At 41.1% G+C, this 14,960-nt stretch overlaps 1 protein-coding gene across 18 annotated transcripts in view; it reads left to right on the top strand.

Annotated features, from left to right (window-relative positions):
• The window catches only part of ZBTB20 (zinc finger and BTB domain containing 20), a 473,219-nt gene that overhangs the window by 292,269 nt on the left and 165,990 nt on the right, over nt 1-14,960 (top strand). The gene's annotated exons all lie outside the window — the stretch shown is intronic.

Genomic DNA, 14,960 nt, shown 5'->3' with positions numbered 1-14,960 from the left:
TCTCAGCCAACATCAAGGTACTTGGAATTATTTTCAGCTGTTGGATAGGGAAGATAAAGCTTAGAAAGCTGCAGTGATTTGCTCACGGCTGCACTGGAAAGGCAGAAAAAAAAAAAGAAAAATGAGTAGGATGAGCACCTCTAGCTCCAGGCCCAGATTGTCTCCTTTTGTCCTCTCCTGCCCTGCTGAACATATCACTTCTGTTAATATTTTTCTGCTGTAGTGCTTAAGAAGGCCTGGGCAATGTGTGGGCTGTTCCATTCATCCCTCATCATCTTCCATATTATCTGACTTGAAGAAATGAATCATTTCTTGACTAACATTTTCTACTTCTAACAAAGTAGACATATAAGAAACAGAGGGTAGCAGTCAAAATATTTGTATTTTGAGTTATTATCCTCTCTTTGAAACATGTCCCTGGCAAAAGACCAATATCTTTAATGGAATCAACATATCTCACACAGGGTATTAACTAGGCAGCATTCTTCTCACCCTTGTCTTGCTTTTGAGTAGCATTTATTCAGCAGGTGTTTCAAGAAGCTTGTCTCTGTGACACCCAGGGAGCCAGCCCCTCTTTGACTACTGCTGGTCACCTGTGACATACAAAGAATACCAGATACCTTTTCCCTGGTTTCGTGCCCATTCTAAGTCCTAAGAGCTCTACACAGTAGAGGCTGGTGGTGAGCAGTCCTCCACTGGGGTTGTCAGATGCTTTGACTGACTTCAGAACTGAGCTCAGTGTCAAGTCACATCCAGCCCATATTAAGGTATTGCTAATTTTTATAACCAGTAAGTAATGTAAAATTTGGTAGCTTTGCTCCCTGGCAATTTTTTCAAATGTTTTTGTTGGTTTTGATCCATGTGGGGTTGTCAGTCCCTCCCCATGCTTCAGTTTCAGCCTCAAGTTTTACTAAGCCTGAAAACTTCAAGTGGAAGACAGAAAGAACCTCAGAGTTCCATCTGGTTTTGCATTAGAACCGTAAAGAACTGAGAACTCCTCCTTTTTCATGTACAAACTCCCAGGTTGACTGCAGACGATTTTCAGGGCTGTGCAGCAAGGGTTAGCTGTTTCTCTTCATTCCCTGGTGCTGCAGACCTCTCTCTGAACTTAAACTAAATCACCAGCTCTCAACAAAACCCGCAATTAAGTTGGCTGATCCCTGCAGTAAAGAGTATTACATACACATAGAAATAACCTTTACATACATCAAAGCCTCAATCCAAATGGTCCTAGCTTTTTACTAAATTGATGTTAAGATCCCAACTTGGCTGTTGCATCACCTTTCTGCAGTGTACTCAAAGCAGCTGACAGATCAGAACATCCCAAACTTTCAGGCAGTTCACATCACAGATAGAAACATAATGGATTTTTTTCTCTTCTCTGAATGGGCTATACTGAACGCCCACACACACTTTTGGGTCTGATCTTTGAAGCTTATCTCTGATTTACTTTCTCCCTCCAGGCAGGGTAAGTCTGAAAGACATAAGTACTTCTGAAATGGAAAGTTCTCAAAGCACAGTGCTAAATGTCTGAAACTTCAAATTTCTGCCTGTATAACACTTGTTCTCTGGATATACTGAAGTCAAGGGCTGGCACTCTGGCATCTTTCCCTAAGACGGAAAAACAATCTCTTTTTTTAAGAGTTACTGTGATACTCCAAACATCTCCATGTTTAAATTATTTCATTAATTTATTTATCCTCCAGATCTCTCTGGTAGCAAAGGAACTTGTCTTTGCTGGTATGTATTTATTTATAGTGATGTGGAAAAATTCATCAGTCTTTCTTATTATGGTATAAGCTGCTTATTGATGGTAGGCCAAGGTTATAATGGTTTGTCTATGGTCTAAAATCATTAGGGTGAAAATCTGCAATTTCAAATCATATTCTAACCGTCTGTTTGAACACTTTAGGATGGCAAGATGATAAATTGTCTCATTAGTAGTGGCTCCTTTATCTACTCTGTAATAGTTTATCATAGTTGCTTTTTTAAAAAATGAAAATTAATACTTAAGGTCATTCTTTTATACATTAACTGTTTGCTTCTAGCAGTAGCCATTTTAGTTACAACATCCCTTCCAACTAGTAATCTCAAAGTGGTCTGCACACACTGCCAAGTTAAACTTCTCTCTTTTACCTGCAGATAAAGTTATCTTCCTTTGCCTGATGCAAGCAAGGAGAAAATTGTATTCTTTCCCTCGTGTTCAAACCACCAGTTTATGCTTTTGGGGAAGAGAATATATATTTATATAGTAGAATGAGAATTACTGTTTTCTGCACAATTGTTTGATGTGATATGCTTGTTGTTCTGTGAGTGTTAACTGCATCAGACAAGAACAAAGCACAGAAAAAGATGTAATGATAAAGGTAGGCAGATTCATAGGTACTCAGATGCTTCAGAAGTACAAGAATTTAAGCAGTATCCAGATACAATTTTTGCAATAAAAGTACATAAAAGCAACTGCCTTGTTTTGAGTACATTTTCCGTTTTAAGGTATTCTCAATTCGTTTTCTGATTTTTTATTGTAAGCCTCTCTTTTCCAAGCTGAACAACAGCTTGTTTTCCTGGGTAACAACATTGAAACAGCACTAATTTGCCTTCCCGTAATTCAGAAAAGAAAGTGAAACTTGATTTTGAATTAAGTCATATGATGAGGAAAGTTAAGAAACTAAAAGGGATTGCAAGTTACTGAGGTAAAGAAGCCACTAACCACAGATATCTAATTATCAGATAAAGAAATAACAAGGTTTATGAATTATGAGATGAAGGGGTTTTCTTCCTGTCGTGAGCTGAGAAGGGAAATGCAGGGGTAGCATAATGAGAATGGAGAGAAATGGAAAAGGCTTTAGGAGACTTGAATCTGTATCCCAGCTGCATCATTATTGTCTTTACCTCTGTCTATTTCTCACTTACCCATCTGAAAAGCAGAATTTTTCCCCACCCTCACAGGACTACTGATGAGGTTTAGCCATGCTCAGGCATGCTTAAAAAATAAAAGTGTCTGTAAATACAGAATATAGATCCCCGCCATTGCTGTCATGCTTGTTTTTTCATCTTTGCAAGCTTCAGTTCCTGGAACCAAGGCAAGTTACAGAGCTAGCATGGGTCTGTGCTGCTGGCAAAACAAAGCAGGTGCAAATTATGGTGGAAATGAAATAGCTGGTGCTTGGAGGCAGTGGAGTGCCCAGTTCACCTCAGGGTATATGTCTGCGTTCACAAAACATGGCTATCACGCATACCCTGATTCATTAGAAGTGTTATCCAGCAAACAAGAAGCCTAATCATATTTTAGTGGGAACATTCTTATGATAAACCCAGCTTTAGTGAAACTCTGTGTATAGTGCAATTTCTTCTGGCCGTGTGTATTACACAGTGAAGAAAAGCTACCCCGCTGCGTATCAGAAGGCTGTAATTTCATTTAGGGGTTCTATTGACATCATAAACTGCAAGAGCAGAGCTCAAGTGGCTATTTAAGTCATAGGAACTTCAGAGGGAAATTACTGCCTGGCAGCAACTGGCCCTCCCCACACGGGCCCCCATGAACTCACTTCATGTTTTCATCCCTCTGCCTATAAATAATAAATCTCCTCAGTGGCTTCGCGAGAGAGCATTTCCAAAATACTGGCGTTATCTGGCACCCTCCCTGGCAGCGGCGCGGTCCCGGCAGGCCGGGGGAGGAGAGGGAGCCCCGGCCAAGGTGGGAGATGCCCGCGGATAGCTCCCCCGCCTCAGCGAGAGCTGAGCACACGCGTGTCCCCTGCCCAGGCTGCTTGTTGCCGTCGTAGCTGACACAGCTGACCTTTCCCACTCCTGAGCTGTAGATACCCTCCCTGGCGCGGGTGAAGATAAGTGCTCTGTGCCACCTGCGATCCACAAGGCTCCATCACATCCGCTGTTTGTTCCCCGCCTCGCTGGAATTACTGCCAGCAGCGCCGCTGCTGGGGGAGCAGAGCAGGAGAGGGGATGGGTGAGAGGAGAGGGCTTGGCACTGCCCCACGTCTGTGCCCGGCAGAGCAGGGCTGACCTTCCCCGTGGTGGGACCTGCTGCACCCGAGTGGGAAAAAAAAAAAATCCCCCCTTTTCATTTTAGCATTTAAATAACGCACAGGCAGCAGTCGCATTGATAAAAGTTCATATATTTCATCCACATGGACTTATTTCAAGAAAAAAGTGAAGTCGGCAACCATTTGCTTTTTATCAGGAAAGCATAGTTAACCATTCATTAGAGCTTTTCAAGAAACCTCAGATTTAAGCCAGGCACTGGGAAAAACTTCCAGTAGGACAGTGGATAAGTTTTGTGTGCCATAGATACCCAGTGTAGGCATTTTAGTTTGTCTGTCTGAAAACCAATGCATCTCAACTTCATGTAAATGTTTCATTTCCCTTATCCTCATCTTTTTTTCTAGATAGTAGTAAAGAACTATTTTTGTACCCAGTGTTTTCAAGACCTTGGGGTACTAGATAGGTGTTAAATGACCAGTGGGAACAGAATTAATATTTACGTGTTTTCTCTGAACTGGTTTGTCCCTTCTTACATTTAATTTAACAGAATCATGGTTTAAAATGTTAAATTTTAAAAAATGTTCAGTTATAATATTAATATCTCAATTCTTTATACAGGAAACTTCATTTTGCTTTTGAACCTAGCTTTTTTCCCTGGAAAAGCAATTAAATCATTACCTGTACTGCTTAAATGTCACCATCTTCTGATTCCTGAGAACGTGGTACAGCTTAAGGGAAACAGGAGCTTTGAAATTAAATAAACAAGGTTTATATAGTTATCAGACATGGCAGTCTGCAGTAGCAAGGGAGACTTTCTACTCTGGAGGTAAGCTGTTCACACTTGCATTTCATCTGACTTTGAGCACTAGTGAGTCTGGATAGGCAGTTATCCTGCAGAATATGCTTTCAGTGTTCTCCATGAGTCTGCGAAAGCAGCTTACACGTATGCCCACATTGCAAACAAAAGTGAATTTTGAACTCCACGTTGCTGGCTCTGGGGGTAGGGTTGCAAGTATCAGTAGCATCTGTGCTCTTTCTGCTGCTGTCCTGAGAAGCTCTAGCCAGGTCTTTTTGTGCCATTCCTCACCCCCTTCCCTTTGCTTTAGGGACTTCTGAAACTTGTTATGACTGAAGTTACTACTCTGGCTGTGTGCATGCTCCAAGTAAGAAAAAAAAAAGTGAAGTCCACAAACTGTGGATAACAGCAGATCCCACAGTACAGTGAAATCAAAATAAGATGTTGTATGCCAAGACACAAAGTTCTCATGGTCCTTATCTCTGTATGAAATAACTGGAAGTGGTTACAGTTTCCTTCATTTAGTATAACTGAATGTATTGAGGGCTGAGTATCTTCAGAGAGATATGAACTGCCTGATGGCATGCATCCTAATTTCAGAACGTGATGTCCTGGCATGAAGATAGCATAGCCTATTGTCCCACTGAGTCTTAAGTGCCTGAAATCTAAAGCTATGTTACTATGTTGGTGTCTGTCCAACAAAGATGTGTGTTCTACTTGCACCATGTGGAAAAATGAATAAAATATCTAAAGTTAAAAAACAATTCATAAACACCATATGCACATACATACTGCATGCACAACTTCTCTGAAAATATTACAATGGGACACCCTTCCAGATTCTGGTTGTAAAAGACTGTAACAATTTCTGCTACAGGTTTTTAGTCAAAAAATACTGCAACAGTCTGTTTTCTTTCAAATCAGCAAAAGTATAGTAGAATAGAAACTGTTCTTTAAAATGAAATATCGATCTGTCTCTCTAACATACAGTTCTTCTAAAATTGCCACCCTCTTAACTTGTAGGTGCCAAAAACTAATTCACACTTGGGGATACTGAGGCAGAAGCTGGTGATGTGACTAATCTAACACCGTGTCCTGATGGAGCCCATCTGGCTCTGAGTTGCCTGCCATAGCTGCTGTGATTAACTCTCCAGAAGGGCTCCTGCAGCCTGTGTGTGGTGTGTGAGTGGAGGGCTCTGCAGGTCCCCAGTGATGTTGTGGGTTGAAGCTCACTGTTGGGACCCAGAGCCTTCAAAGCAGCGATACCCTAGAGCAGAGTAGGGGTTGGTCTCAGCTCTGAAGCACCAAACTTATTGTTACATGTATCTTCTGGGAATGGCATAATCGTTTCTGCTGAATGTCTGGCTCAACCAAAAAAAATCCACAAATACAAACAAACAAACAATCAAACAAATAAAAAAAAATAAATAAAAAAAAAACAACCCCGAAAAAAAACCCCAAACAAACAAAAAACCACAGAGAGAGGCTTGAGTGCTCTTCTAGTTCCATCTCCTATTTGGTATAGAGCAAGACTATCATTTGTTTTGCTGGCATCCTGCTGCAGTGTCTTTGTAAAACTGGAGAGAAGCTGTGGCACGGGGTTAGAAATGAGATAGATTACATTACTGCAGCAGGGAAAGAGCAGAAAATATCTGACATGCTTTTTCTTCCCAACCATAAGATCTGCATCTGGGTTTTATATTAGATAGGATCGCTGAGGAAAATTGTAGTTGGCAAATCCTACTTTTTAATGACTTAAAATGACCTGTGATGTATTAGGCTCAGCAGTGTCACTTTGTAGCATGAATTCAGTGTGAGATTTCCTGCTTCTACTAGAATGAGGGTTGCTGATGGTACCACTTCATCCCTATTGCTGCTTTCAGTGTGTGGTACCCTGCCAGGCAGCTACAGCTGGTTTTGTTTTAAAAATATTAGTAGTCGGTCTGATACTATGTCAGTGGGGCTTGCTGCTCTGTAAAATGACTGCTCTGTAGAGCAAAGACACAAGTACAAGGGCAAGCGGAGTCATTAGCTGTATTTGGATGTTTTCACATATTTTTGTGAGGAAAAGATGTATACCTGACAGTAGGAAGGCTAATTCTTCTCTGTCAGTCAGTGCAAGGCAGAAGGTTTAGTGAGAAGAGATCAGATGGGCTTGAATGAATTTTGTAATTCTGAACATATCTAGGAAATAGAACTGAATGATGTATAGAGAACTTCTCTGTCAGTGTGGAAAATTAGAGATTTGAACAAGATGAGTTTAATACTGAAATGAAATGAGAAGAAGTTTATGATTAATAGGTCTGGCAGAGACAGCATACTTAAATATAATTTTGGAGACTTAGGAAATGATTCTTGTGTAGATGTGGGTCTGGGGGCTTAAGAGGAAAGGGGAGGAGTGGGCCCACAGGGAACCAGAATTGTTTCCTCTCTTTTCAGTGAAAGACCCAAAATTTTGCCATAGCAGGCATAAAATGGAAGAGGCAAATCTTCTATTTCAGAAATTTAGAGCATCTTTTAAAATACTTTACAGGGTTGAAAAGATAAATTAGAATGAATTATGTGTCGAGCTGAAACAGGATTTTGGTTCATCTCATCTTTATTCCTGCTTCTGAAAGAACTGCCATCAGTTGTTTCAGGGCAAGACATTTTCCTTCTGGATACTTTCCTTCCAACTGAGCAGTACTGAATGCTGGACTAGGAGGCTAGGTTTGCTTACCCCTGTGACAATAAACCTGTCTCCTTAAAAATCAGTTTGTTGTAGTCATTCATAAATGGCAAGATATGCAGATAGAGAAAATTTGTCTTGTCTTACGTGGCTACAGTTGCAGCTTATAATCATTAAAATTACTCATTGGCCTGTGAGGAAAACATAAAGAAAATTATTTTGTGGAAAACTAACAGAAAAGGGTAAGATTCACAGCTTACTCATTATCTTCATTCTAGGCAAACAATTATCTGTTTTATTATATTCTAAGGGACTTCAGAAATTTGGGTTGTATTCTCCCACCAAGACATGGTGAGATTCTATATCTTTTACCTTGTACACTCTTATCTTGAAATTTTCCTTCAGAGTGAGAATTATTTCTCCTGTGAGCACCTTTATATTTTTTCCCTGTGTAAGAGAAAAACCATGTTCCCATACTGATGTTTTCTGACTTACAATTGTCCATGTAAAGTCAGCAAACACGGAATCATTACTTCTAATGCAGACTTTACAATAAGCAAGTTTTATTAGAAATGGGGAAAGTGCAACTCTGGTCTTTGCCGGTCTTTCTCCACAGTCTCATCCTAGTGCTCTTCCCTTTAGGTGGCACTCCCACATTAACTTGTGTATGACCCAAACAGCTGTTTGTGATCTATCATCTGTCTCCTGAAATATGATGGAGAGACTTAGAAATTATACTAATTGTGGTGTCCACATCCCCTCTTCATTAAAAGTTGAAAATTGCTGTTCAAATATTTCATAATCAAAAATTAATCCCAGTCTACCTGTTCCAAATCATATATTACACCCTCTGGGAATGAATCCCAAATCCCCATTACAATTTGGATGCTCTCTCCTCTGGGTATTGATTACAAATTCTGGTTATTGTTCACATACTTTGTCATAGGGGGAATTAATCTCAAGTTCCCGTCTACTGTTCTGGGACTGAAAGCTATCTATAATTAAGATTTTTCTATTAAATGGATATTGACAATGAGCTTTTTCGTCTACATTTTTGGGGTTATCTTCTGGCAAGAAAACTATGTCTGAGCTCATGGAGAAATCCTTCATGCTGAGTATTCTGACCACCAATTTTCATACCACTGGGCATGCAGATGTTTTGCAGGAGCCCGTGGCATAACTGGACTGTTCTCTAATGCTGATGTCGGGTGAGGAGATGCAAACATTTTCACAAGGGCTCAGCAGAGTGGAGCAAATAAACAGATGAATAAATCCAGAAGAGTTGCGTCAGAAATGTAGAGGAAGATGCCAACAAGCAATTGAGAAGTGCTCTACAATTGCAAACCTTACAAAATCATAACAATCTTAGATATGTAGAAGGGAGGAATAATTTGTTCTCCTTTTCAGCAGTGGATAGAATAAGAATGAAAATACTGTGGTGAAAGGTAGCAGTACAAAAATACCAGAGAGACAATGTATTTTTGATAGGTGAATCTGTGTTCTAACTGATTAGTTTCAGCAACTTGGACTACAAAACTAACTGCTATTATTTCCACATAGATTCAGTTGTTTTCCATAGAATGATGAAAAACACATAGGAAAAAAAGAAAAGAAGTCTTCAGTTCCATGGCTGTGTCTGTCTCTGTTTCTTCATGGGCAGAAAATGGCACCAGAACAGCCCCGTTTTTCAGAGAATCTGGACTCTGGACAGATTTCAGACCCACGGCTGCTGCTAATAGACATGGTGTTTCCAGTGGCAACAGTTGTCTCATGCATTCTTTTACACTTCAGAAAAGATCCCTGTTTCCTTTTTTCCCTCTCTTCTTTAGCAGTGGGCAGCCCTGCAACCTTTTGATCGTACCGACTTTGTACATTACATGACTGAACTCAGCTATGCCAAACATCCTTTTAGAAAGTTTGACATTTGTGCCATTTGAAAAATGGGAGGGAAAGAGAAGGAGAGAGGGGGAAGAATGAATCCTGGCGGCTTCCTCCTGCCCTTTTGATTAAGAGTGCAGTAAGTCAGCAGAAGAGGTGGGACTTTTAACAAGGAGGCGGAGGTGTAAGCTGGTTGTGATCTGTGATGTATGCACAGGCATGCACAAAGAGGAAAGGAAAGAAAAAGACAGAAGACAGACAGTCAGAAATTACTAACAGAAATTAAATAATTGATATAAAGTTTATGGTGACAATCAAAGAAATAAGATGAGACAAAGGAAAACGTCCTTTGGTACTATCCTAAAACTGGTGAGGGAGGTTCCACTTAGGAACTTCCAAGGGCTTAATAATTTTAATTTTGTAACACATTTGTTTCTATTCACTGCTTTGCAACTGCGGTTTTCTGTGCATATTGTATTATGCTTTTTTCTGTTCTATGATAAATTTTGTGCAATCATTAATACTTCCAGTTTTTCTAAATTTTTGCCTACCTCTGCTATCCCCGTCTTCTAGATGGTGCAGATTTTATGGAACTGGAACATCTGTTCATATGTTGGCATGCAAAGGGAACAGGGACGAGGCTTATTATGTATTCTATTGTTTGCAAACGAAGGCAGGGCTTTGCATAAGTTCATAGCAGCTTCATAGCTTGGGCACTTGGGCTTCTCTGTGTGCTTCGGACATCATCCCAACCAACGCTCAACTTCAGTCTTCAGACTGAAGCTCATCTCTGCTGAGGTACATGAAGGCTTTTGTAAAAGGGAAATGCTGAGGTTTTTTACATCTTCCTTCAGTTTAATCGGTGCTGGCCTTTGCTGAAGATGTGATACTGGACAGATTGAAAGCTGGGTTAGTGCTTTGTAGTAGCTCCTCAGCTATTATTTTTTTAAAAGAGAGGGGAAGAAAGGAGAAAAGAAAAGGGCTGTGTGAGGAGAGATAACAGGCCAGAATAGGCAGTAACGTTAGACAAGCTCTTTAAATGTCCTGACGAAAGAGTACCAACTGTTTTAAAGTAAGTTTGCAATGATGTGTAAAATAGTTCTCTGTGTGAAAATCCATATTGATTTTCTTTTGCTTTGTTTGTATAGAAATTTTCTCAGAATAGAAATGCTTTGACATTTTGCCTTCTCCTGTGCTTAATAAGTCATTTGTGTTGTCCCCTCCTACACACACATGTGCTCTGTCTTCTCCCTGGCTGTTGGCAAAGGATGGCTGCTTGCTGCTTCATCCAGATTAATGGAAAATGGTGTTGGAGACCCTGCTACAACTCTGGTGGTCATGGGATCTGTGGTGGGAGGATATGCTGGGTCCTTGGGTGGTGACAAGAGTGGTTAACACAAATGGCTGATACAGTTAATTGCCAGATGAGCTGTAGATTGCCATTGAAGTCCTTTCAGTTGTTTCCACTTGGCTTCACACACAGAAAGGCAGCTTTGTTTTTTGATTTTTTTTTTCTTTGGCAAAGGTTGCCACAAATAACCTGACTGGTAAAATGATGTGAAAAAAAGCACCTCTTGAACACTGCACATGTTAGTCCCTGTTCTTATGGTAAGATTTTATAGATGCTGTGGTGAGCAAAGCCTCATTTGGTCAGAGAGAGAGGGAACTGAGGAGAACAGTTTTCAGTGAAGAACATTGACTTTTCTGCAACAATAATCATAGCATCATAGAATGGTTTGGGTTTGAAGGGATCTTTAGATCATCTAATTCCAACACTTCTGCCGTGGGCAGGCACACCTTCTACTGGACCAGGTTGCCAAAGCCCCATCCAGCCTGGTTTTGAACACTTTCAGGGATGGACTATCCACAACATCTCTGGGCAACCTGTGCCACTGCCTTACCAGCCTCATCATAGAGAATTCTTCCTCATATCCAATTAAAATCTATGTTCTCTCAGTTTAAGGCCATTACTCTTTGCCCTGTTACTTTATGCCCTTATAAAAAGTCCCTCACCATCTTTTTTGTCAGCCCCATTTAGGTACCAGAAGGATGCTCTGAGGTCTCCACAGAGCTTCCTCTTCTGTAAGCTGAATGATCCCAGCTATCTCAGTCTGCCATCACAGAAGTGCTCCAGCCCTCTGAACATCTTCATGGTCCTCCTCTTAACTTGGTCCAGTGGAGTGGAAAACCACAGAGTCTTGCCACTTGGCTTTTCTTAAAGCACTCCCTTTGCTTGTCAGGGTGCTGTCAGCTTGCCCAGATTTTCCTGCAGCTGGCCTGGCTGTTGTTGTGGCACCAGCTTCCATTTCCCAGTCACTGGTGTCTTCTGAGGTGTGCTGTGAGCATATCTCTTCTGAGGTGATGCTGTGCTTCTGAGGTGGGAGGAGGCAGCAGCAAGGAGCTGGGAATGTTGGTGCTCACCCCACTTGCTGCCACTGCATTGAAAACAAATCCTACAGGACCGCTATGGGGCAGTGGGGGCAGTAGAGCCTTGCAGGAATCGGTAACTGTGGGAAAGAGGGAGAAAATGGCTCGTGGCTTGGTAGAGAGGGGACTCACTGAAGCTGTATTTTTAACATGGTTGGGTATAATGACCCATTTTTACCTCTGCATACATCATCTGCATCATCCCTTCACTTCCTTCCTCTTTAAGTGATGTGTTATGCATAGATTTGTCATTTACACTCCAACTGCATTTTGCATTATTACATTTTAATGATATTTGAAGTTCTTGCATACATATTTGAGTTCCTGATATAAATGAAAAAAGAGAAATAATCAGCATACTTGGTTTATCTGATGGCATAAAAATGTTCTATCATAACTTTGGCAATTTCTTGAGTAAGATCAAGCACAAGATCAAATACTAAGAGAGGATCCAAGTACATCTGTCTATCTCAATGTCTGTAAAGTTAGGGTTGTTCAAAGTCAACAGCACAATTTTGCAGTTTGGCATCATGTGTACCTCAGATCAAAAAATACTTAACCAACTCTCCCCCTTAAGTTTTGTAACTTGTGGTTTAGGTTAAAATGAAACAGAAGTCTCAGTGATCCTTGACTTTCACTATTTTTTTGTAAGTGAACATCTCACAAACAAAGCATATTGGCTTTGTTTGAGGATGCTCTGCGTGATCCAGAGGGTCTAACCTCCTCCATCCCGTATCTCATGCCGACTTACAATCTGTTATAATCTATTAGGAATCTTGAGGCTTGAGGGCAGAATTTTGTGTAGGGATAAAAGATGCTTTCATGTTGGTGCTATGGGATATAATTTTTTTTTTATTCTTTCTCTCATTCTCCCTTTCATGAAAATTCATTAATCTGTGACATTTAAAGACTCTGTCTGAGAGGTGTCTGGAGCAGCGGCCGGCTGCATACATCAATAGTTTCTCAGAGTCTGGCACTCTGTCAATATTTGGGGGCCTCAGTAACAGCACTTAAATGCACTGCCTGCCTGCCATCATGCTCTTAGCATGCCCGTAAGAGTCTGAATGAGGGGATATTAGCACGACGAGTCCTTTCACAACTGGCAGCACTTTAGAGACAAACTGCTTGGTAGGTATCTCTCCTCTTCCCTCCCCTCCTGTTTTCTGGCATGTCTGCTTTGTTTATCTGATGTGATTTATGTATTTACACACAAATATACATCCTGTGAGGGGGCATCATAAATCCTGAGGCTAGAGGTGGTATTATGGCATTATCTATGTAACAATGGAAATGGGCTGAAGCTGGATTTGGATGCAGAACCAGATTAAGCTTGGGTTGACTTCTGGGCCAGTTGAGTCAGGAACAGAGTTTTGTTTGGATTTCATGGTGCCAAAATCTTTAGAGTTCAGTTCCAAATAATGAGGATCTTGGACTAAAATATTACAGGAAGTGCTACTGTGGCAGTATTTCAACCAGCTCCAAACCAGAAGTGGAAAACAAGCCATTTCAAGACTTGGGTTCTGTTCAAATCAAAACTGTTACAGCAGGTTCAGAATCCAGACCTTCTGTTCCTTTTTTAATCCTATTCCACTGCATAAATTGGATTCACAGCTGAATATTACTCTGGATTATCCATGAAACCTCCCTTTTCAGAGTTAAGAAAACCAGGGAAGCAAAATGCAACATTTTATTTGTTTCTCTGGTGGAATGGGAAGTACAGTAAAATGAATTTGAATTCACAGATGTTTATTGATACCCTCCTTCCCCCTTTTGTTTGGTTGGAACATTATGACTAGAGAGCAATCACTGTATTTTATGATACATGTTTATTTTCTCTTTAGCCGTTGTGCTTTACCTCTTGCTTATTGTGTTGCTGGATATGGCTCTGAAACCAGGTTGTCTAGAGAAGTGAAAAGCCACAGTGTCTGGAAGTTTGCACTGGCTTTTTAGAGCTGACTTGTGGACAGAAATCAGGCCATGAAACTCTGTCTGAATCTTTCTGTTTCTAGGTCTCTTCAGAATACTATTTGTTTCAACCTATTTTATGATATATATTCCAAAAGAAGATTAAGGGATGAAGGCAAAGTAAGCCCCCCCATAATGAACATTTTCCTGACTGAATTTTGGGACCAAATTCTTATACAAATATATCTGAATCAGAAGCTCTCTGAAACCACTTCCTTATCTTTCCTACTTTGCAAGTCCAGTAACACCAGCCAGTGCTCCTTAGATGTGACCTCCAGCACATCCTCCAGTGCTAGCTTGAGTAGACACCTTCTTCATTCTTTTCCAGTAATGTTCAAAAACCTTTTTTTCAACAAACTTCCCCTGGTAGCACCTGCAAAAATTTGGCAGAATAACAAAATAGACAAAATTATTGTGCTAGAGCTACCTTGCAAGAGTAAATTGGCAACGAAAATAGCTGACTACCATTTCTCAATCATTTCTTTGCTTGTTTTAGCACTGTCTCATCTGCTGCCTTTATCTTGATTTTTCCCTTACTCCGACTACAGCTATATCTGATCTCCATTTTTCTGTTTGTGTCCCAGAGCACCTGCAGTTATAGAGTATTTTGTCACCTGTTGGAAAAAAAGGAAAACCCTGTGAAAGTTTACAAATATCTCTGCAGAGGCAGTGAGTAACAAGGGATGCATTTATCCCTGCTTCAGGCCGAGCAGCAGTGAGAAAATAAACAAGCTGAAGGCTTCTGCGAATGCTGGAGATGCATCTGGCTAGATGGCAGCAATGGCCAATAAGTGCAGTCAATCGACAGGGAGGAGGATTTATTTTTAACGGCAATAATTGCTCCTTTAGCATGGTGGGGCAGGCACATGTATGCTGAGGAGAATGGCGGCCTGCAAGTGCTGCCCTTGGACAGAGCAGGACTGCCTTGGCACGGGCCAGCTCAGGTCGTTCTCTCTCAGCCCCTTGCAGGAGCCGTGGCTGAGGTGCAGCCTTGGGGCTGGGAAATGGCAGTGTGCTTTCCTGGAGTGAGCAGCAGCCCCAGGGATGGAGAAAACTAGCATGAGGTTAAAGCTGCCATGGGACTCCAGGACTCTGGGGGCACCCATGATCAGGCCTCTAGGGCAGGAATTCTTGTCCCATGTGCTTCACAGTTCCTTCCTTCTCAGTGTGCGCTTTGCGCTGCCTTTCACAGTCTCAGCAGAGGAAGGCGCGAGCTCAGCGTAA

The sequence above is a fragment of the Passer montanus genome, unplaced genomic scaffold (assembly GCF_014805655.1).
Source record: "Passer montanus isolate IOZ18808 unplaced genomic scaffold, ASM1480565v1 scaffold39, whole genome shotgun sequence".
NCBI classification, from domain to species: domain Eukaryota; kingdom Metazoa; phylum Chordata; class Aves; order Passeriformes; family Passeridae; genus Passer; species Passer montanus.
This window is presented reverse-complemented; position numbering and strand designations above follow the sequence as displayed.